This window comes from Lygodium microphyllum, chromosome 6 (genome assembly GCF_053477565.2).
Source record: "Lygodium microphyllum isolate KBCC chromosome 6, Lygodium_microphyllum_v1.1.10, whole genome shotgun sequence".
Lineage (NCBI taxonomy): Eukaryota > Viridiplantae > Streptophyta > Polypodiopsida > Schizaeales > Lygodiaceae > Lygodium > Lygodium microphyllum.
The window spans coordinates 68,401,407-68,409,536 of NC_141140.1; positions in this window are offsets into that span (position 1 = coordinate 68,401,407).

Consider the following 8,130-nt stretch of genomic DNA (forward strand, 5'->3'; position numbering starts at 1 on the left):
AAACAAGACTGTGCATTCCAAGAAGATCTCAAGAAGAAGATACTTCAGAAAGCCCATGATTCTTCTCTCTCAAGACTTTTGGGCTATACAAATGTTGGAAGAGAGGGAGAGAGATAGAGTGGAGCGGAAGATGAGCCTCAACTCATTGTTGTTCTCCTTCCATTATTCTTCCATCATACAACTTGAAAGAGACTTACACACATAGGTATGACTAACCAAGACTAACTGTGGTTAAGTCACTAACTACACCGACTTATTGAGTGTCACACACATGTACAGTTGTATCCAGCTAATGTCAACGATTACACACATAAAGATAGACTGACTAAAGAGTAACGAGAACTTGATATTCTAACACTCCCCCTCAAGCTCAAACCATCTAATAAACTCCAAGTAGTTGTTTGAAGTATATGAACTTTTCTTTACTAGAGACTTGGTAAATATATCTGCTTCTTGGTCTTCAGTCTTTACATGAATCAAGTCAATCTGCCCTGTAAGAACCATTTCTCTGATGAAATGGTAGTGAATATCAATATGTTTGGACCTAGCATGGTAGACATGATTGCTAGCCAACATAACACTGCTGAGGTTATCACAATGCACTCTCACTCGGCTTTCCAGTTGTATTCCCAAGTCTTTCAACAGTTTCATCAACCAAATTGCTTCACAAGCCACTAAGGCAGCTCCTCTGTACTTAGCTTCTGTACTAGACAATGCAACAGTAGGGTGTTTCTTACTCTGCCAACTAATCTTACTCCTACCCAATCCAAATGCATAAACACTAGTTGATCTCTTGTCATAGGCACAACCAACCCAATCAGTATTAGTAAACCTTGTCAAGTCAAGAGATTTTCCATATGCATAAAACAGCCCATTATCTGTAGTACCCTTTACATATCTCATGATCCTCCTAACTTCATCTAAATGTGGTTTGTGAGGCTTCTGCATGAACTGACTAATCAGCACCACTGCATAACATAAGTCAGGACGAGAAAAAGTCAAGTATATCAAGCTACCCACTATCTATTGAAACATGGTCACATTCTCTATATCATTCCTAACATCAATTTGCAGCTTGATTTGGACCAATAACTTTTGCAGGGAAAAAGGGATACCTCTGTTCGACAGAAGAGATACATAATTTCTCCTATATGGGCGGGAGATAAAGATTAACTTGAAGATAAGTTAAGGAACTTGTTTGAACTTTTTTGTCAAAAGATTGCTTGCTTCGTTTTGTGTCTGTGCTATAAGTTATGTGAACGAACCTTGTTTCCTAAAAGGCTTAATTAATGAAGTTGACTTTAAGTGTCACACATAAATGTGGTAGGACCTAATTAGAAATCTAAAGCTATTAAGGGAAGCGGGTGGACCCCCGACAGGTCCGTCCTGCGGCAAGGTGGTCCCAGAGAACTGGGAGGCTTCTCACAAGATTTTACTGTCATTCGACCTTTAGGTATTGTTAGGTTAGAACCCGATTCATACCATTTTAGGGGACCAGAATGGGACTATGTCCTATGGGTAGAGAGGTTGAGTGATGCATCCCTCTCATTTCCCATTCCCTTTGAACCAAGTGCAGCATGGATTTGCTTTGGCTTGGGTATCTTTACGTAAAGTAGGATGTCCAGGATCCGATGCTAGAATGCTATTAGGAGACCTTGGCCACTAGGAGCCCAAACTTCAGATCAATCCTAGTGGATTCAGCTATGAACATTCTGTTGCGAGGCACATTTGGAAAACCTTGGGTGACAAAACTTAGAATATTCCATGGGAGTGTTGGGCAATGACGCTTAGATTCATTTCTTGATAGACCGCTAAAAGTGTGCCTAGACAGTTGATGGGCAGGCACCTTACAGCTAACATTAGAGTGAAGCTTTGTAATGACACGTGATTGATTAATGTATGGTTCATAGGCATATCCTAAACAAAATAATCTAAGTGGTATGGCTTGATTGTTAGCACCTCCTACATCCACAAATGTTGACATGAAAGAGAAGAAATTTCTACTTAAGCAAATTAAGGCACCCGAGTTTGATGAAGAAGGAATAGACATCGCAGTAGAGGCGGAGATATGGATTGAGTCAATAAGTGATTATTTCTCTGCTTCGGATACTTTTTCTACCAATCAAGCAATGATAGCCAAACTTAAGCTAGTTGGCCAGGCTCAATTGTGGTGGAAGCAATGGTGCAAGGATCAAGGTATTTTCGAAGCCGCTTTCACTTAGGCTAAGCTAAAAGATGTTGTACGCGGACGATACCTTCCACCAACTTACCAGACTTTGAGGATGAATGAAAATTTCAAGCTCAAGCAACTAGAATTAAGCTTGGAAGCTTACTACTCAAAGTTTCTAACCCTACTAAAATATGCACCACCTATGGATATTGCGCAGTAAGTATCCAAGTTTTTCCATGGCCTAAACACTCCTTTGAACCACCGTCTTGAAGCAATGGGTCAAAAGGACTTGCAAGATGCATTACTTCGAGTGAATCCAATTGTCCAAGAACTTGGATCACGAAATTGTGACAAAGATGTTTCCCGAGATCAATGAAAGAGATGCCACACGTGCGAAGAGATAGGGCACATTCGTAGGAGATGTCCCTACCATCAATGCTTCCATTTCAATGAGCTAGGGCATGTCCAAGCAAACTGCCTTGACTTAAGTCCAGAAGACATTAAAACTCCAAGAAAACAAAGCTACACAAGTGCAATCTTCGGATATATAGAGGAATTGAATGAAGACTTGAAACCTACAACACCTCTTTAGGATGATTAGAAACCCTAAATATCTTTCAAAAATGTAATACATTTGGTATTGAGAATACCCCAATAAATCCTACTCTTATACCTACAGTTAATTTGCATCATATGAGTTGCAGCTATTTTGAGCCTAGAACTTGCAAATGATTAGAGATACTCTAGCAAGGAATGACAATTATAACTTGCAATGAATTTTTCTTAAGTCGTTCCTTCTCAACTAATATAGATTGAGTCTTACCAGAATGTCGAAGCTTGAAAGTATTCTTTAGTATTACAAGCAAAGCCAATTGTCCATGGAGCTCAGTCCCGAACTAAGAAGAGGACAATCTGGAAACATAGTTTCTAAGATAAAGGACCACTCCAATTTGCTAAAAGGATCCTAGGACAAATTGTTCTTAAAAAGAAAATCCTACCAAGGAAAACCAAGAATCTTGTGATCACAAGTGATAAAGTTTCGCGATGTTTCTATTGCAGGGAGTTAGGTCATTTCAAAAGGGAATGTCCAAAGCACCCTAAACACCGATGCTCCGAGTGCCGCAACATTGAACATAACTACATCAATTGTCTCAACACAACTCAAAGAGAACTTGAGCTTACAAGAAATGAAGTTGTACAAGCTCCACTGATCCATAATATACCAAGTGCTTAGGAAAAACCTAGAAGATATCCATGAGATGTAACTACAATAAAATTTCTCTTGTAATCAAGACTCGGATATATCAAATACAATAGGTTGTTGTTTCAAAAGACTGCATGCCTATGAGTGATCAGAGTAGCGCAGCAAAAGCATGGTGGGCCCATAACCCACAGGTTCCAAAATGATACCCCCCATTTCTCTCAAGATGAGGACATCTCCATTTCTCTAAGGGGAGGAGGATGTAATATTTCCATGCAATTAAAAGTTAGTTAGTCAATTAATAAGTTAGTAAGGTTACTAACTAAAGACTAGCTATGGTAAAAACTAACTAACATTAATAACTAATAAATTTTATTTAATTTTAAAAAAATATTTACAAAAATTGAGACTCGTAAATCCGATATTTTTCTCGGATTGACAAGGACCTAGCCACCATTCACGGAAGTTACAACATGAACGAGACTTATGAGCTATATTAATCACTAGTATTAATGTGTATAGTTTGGATGGTCCAAAAATATTAGATTTTGGAAAAAAATAGTATATTTTAGATATTTTAGATATTATCCTAAAAAGATATGGAGATTTCTAAAACTAGATGTCATTTAAAAGAAAAGACAAGTGATGTTTTAGTTAGTTTTGGAGATTTGATAAAAAGAAAAAAATAAAGAGAGAGATTTGCAAAATCACATGCGCTGCGATCGCAGTCTACAGACAAAAAGCAACACTTCCAACAAAGAAAAGAAGAAGGAGTAAACTAAGAGCTTTCTAACCAAGTGTCTTGGAAGTGTCATGGGGTTTTACTCCCCATTTGGAGCCAATGGAACCATCAAATTTATCATCTAAGCATCAGATCATTGATTTTTTTTCAAGATCCCCCTCCACAAAGAGCTCCTCTTCTCAACCACAAGCCTCTTCTCTAATTCACTATAAATATGAGACATGGGGAGGCACAAGAAAGGATAAGGAGACTCTGAGAGAGAGAGAGAGAGAGAGAGAGAGAGAGAGAGAGAGAGAGAGAGAGAGAGAGAGAGAGAGAGAGAGAGAGAGAGAGAGAGGATACCCCTTCGGGAGATTACAAGAAGGATCTTGAGAGAGAGAGAGAGAGAGAGAGAGAGAGAGAGAGAGAGAGAGAGAGAGAGAAAGCAAGAGAGAGAAAGCAAGAGAGAGAAAGAGAGAGAGAGAGAGAGTCTGCAAGGGAGAGAGTTATTTCAATTTTCCCTATCTCGGTCTTCGACTAAGCCATCTTCTCTTACACTCTCCTATCTCGAATCTATTCCACCTTCTTTATTTCTTGAATCTACTTGCGGACAATGGCCTCGAAGTGAAGGATGTTGCGTGTGGATGGCAATTCTACTACCAACAATGAAGCTTCAGAGGAAGGCATCACTGTCAATCCAATTGCAATATTGATAATAAGTAATGTATTTCCATTTAATTGATAGATGCTTGTTTTGATCCTCATATGAGATACGTTAGGCCCCATACTATGATGCACTAGTATAGATAATTTCATCTCACCTATTCAAAAGATCGAGCTTGCAAAGTGCATGTATCAAGGGAAGTTAATTGCACCTAGTTGCATATGGCTTGTTCGTTGATAGAGCAATTACTAGGAAGAATCAATCAAGGGTTATAAATGGCATAATCATGACATTAGAAATTGTGTATACAAGTGTTAAGTAAATTTTACATAGAATCTGTCTTTGATCCCAAGGGGAATAGCATATATGTGATGGAAATGTTATCGCGACTATTCTTGCATTGTTTGGGAAGAACACAATTGGTTTTTTGTTGGTTGATCAAACAACATCCTAAATGCTTTTACATTCAACTAGTTGTTAGTTTGTTGTTTGGATGATTGCTCCAAGTGCTTGTGATTTATGGTAATTGCATGGCAAGGATCTATGATGAAAAGTTACCATGGGGATAAAGAAATGTTTTCCTAGAAAATGATATTAGGGCTAAATGCCTTGTTGTGCTGGATTCCTAAAGGACTTAATTAAGGAAGGATATTTTGCACGGGTGGATCATCTTCATGATCACACCGCAGATTAACTCGAGAGGGCACTACTCGATTCATGGGCCGAAGGTCGAGTGGTGAAAAGGCCAACCACGGAAATGATGTTTTGCTCCTAGACAGCTTGCGAGTCAGGTGGAGCTCTGGACACCCCTTGCTAGGTCTACAATGGAGTTGAAGACCTCCGTGGGCCCCAACATCTAGGCATGTTGGGAGATCCTATTCTAGATAAAGGATTGAATTTGTGGTGCCATGTGATTTGGACTAATTACTTCTGCAGGGCAAAAGGAATAATTCAGATGGACAGAAGAGATACATAATTTCTCCTATATGGGAGGGAGACAAAGATTGACTTGAAGATACGTTAAGGAACTTTTTTGAACTTGTTTGTCAATAGATTGCTTGCTCCGTTTTTGTGTTTGTGCTATAAGTTATGCAAACAAACCTTGTTCCCTAAAAGGCTTAATTAATAAAGTTGACTTTAAGTGTCACACATAAATGTGGTAGGACCTAATTAGAAAACTAAAGCTATTGAGGGAAGTGGGTGGACAGAATCCCCGACGGGTCCCTCCATAATTAGAAAACTAAAGCTATTGAGGGAAGCGGGTGGATAGAATCCCTGACGGGTCCCTCCTATGGCAAGGTGGTCCCAAAGAACTGGGAGGCTTCTCACAAGATTTTACCGTCATTCGACCTTTAGGTGTTATTAGGTTAGAACCCCAATTCATACCTTTTTAGGGGACTGGAATGGGACTATTTCCTACAGGCAAAGAGGTTGAGCGGTGCATCCCTCTTGTTTCCCATCCTCTTTGAATCAAGTGCGGTATGGGTCTACTTTGGCTTGGGTATATTTGCGTAAAGTAGGATGTCCATGATCCGCTAGAATGCTGTTAGGAGACCTTGGCCACTAGGAGCCCAAACCTGAGGTCAATCCTAGTGGGTTTATCTATGAACATTCTATTGCGAGTCATATTCTGGAAACCCTAGGCGAGAAAACTCAGAATATTCCATGGGAGTGTCGGGCAACGACGCTTAGATTTGTTTCTCAATAGACCGCTAAAACCGTGCCTAGAATGTCATCCGTACAACCACGCTGCACTATATATTTTGTACTGTACATTGAAACACTCAATTAGTTGTCACATATAAAATATAGATACGACAAACCCTAAACACATCATCACCTTTGGACTACATCCTCTTGAGAATTCCCACTCCTCAGTTGAGATTTTCGCCCCTTCGTGAGATGCTGCGGTCAAAGCTCCATGCAACCATCGCATTGACATAAACCATGGCATCTCCTCCATGCCCTCGGGATATCGAATCGGTCGATGGCACGTACTACGTCAAAATTTAGATTGCACTTCCTCTCAATATTTCCTAGCTTGCTGGTACCTAGCAAGCCACGTCTCCATAGAGGCATGGTGCAACATACAAAAGTGATTCACTTTCTCCTCCATTGCAGCATCCATTTTTTTTTCTACCCCATTTCCAACTACCACATCTTCGGTCAAGTCTATCATCGTCCTTCAATGGCCATAGCATGCTGTTGTCTGAATCCATCGTTGGTAGCCATTGTGAAATATACACTAGCGCCTCAGACACCAAACAACCTTCAGCCATGCTACCTTCTGGCCGAGCTCGTTGTCACACAAAGCCTTTCAAGGTTTTCATGAAGCGCTCCAAGAAGAACATCCATTGCGTATGGAGAGGTCCAACAATCTCCACTTCATCTATAAGATATACAAGAAGGTGGATTTGTATCATGAGAATGTTGGTAGGTAGGTATTTCTCAAAGAGACAGACCATCTCCACTGCTCCCCGCCTTGCTATCAAGAATCGTGTGGTGGGGGGTCTTGCTCAAGATGCTGCGCCGAACACACACAGAATGCACAAGGAGAAGCTCACTCAAGAGACAAGAAGAGAGATGGAGGCCAAAACGTTTTCTTGCTAGTTTCTTCTTCTTCTTCCACACTCTTTACAATGTACACAAAGTATAGATAAGATACAACATAAAGAAAAGTGGCCTACTAAGTCAAACAATGCATAACCGACTACACTAGTCGACTGGCGCTATAACTATGCCAAATAGGTGTAACAACCTGAATATAATAAGTAATGAGTCAGTGGACATGTGAGAGTCATAATGACCACTGACGTACTAAGTGTAGACGTGTGGACCCATCTAACTAGGCGGTCCATCATCAATGTCCGCATGTGTTGAGCTTGTCATCTCAACACTCCCCCTCAAGCTCAATTGCATCTATGCAACTCCAAGTAAGCTTCGAAACTTTTGAAGCTTCTCTGTACCCAATGTCTTCGTGGAGATGTCAGCTATCTGATCCTGTGTGCTGACATACACCAAGTCAATCTCACTTGCTAGTACCTTCTCTCTCACAAAGTGGTAGTGTATCTCTATATGTTTTGTCCTGGCATGGAACATAGGATTCCTAGCCAACTGTATACTGCTCATGTTGTCACAATAAATGACAACTGGACCTTCCACCTGCACATCCAAATTAGCCATTAACTTTTGTAGCCATACTAACTCACATGTTGCAACAATAGAACCTCTATACTCAGCCTCTGTACTCGACAAAGCAACTATAGATTGCTTTTTGCTGCTCCAAGCAACTGCTGCACTACCAAGAGAGAACATGTATCCGCTGGTAGATCTTCTATTAGACATAATACCAGCCCAATCTACATCTGTGTATC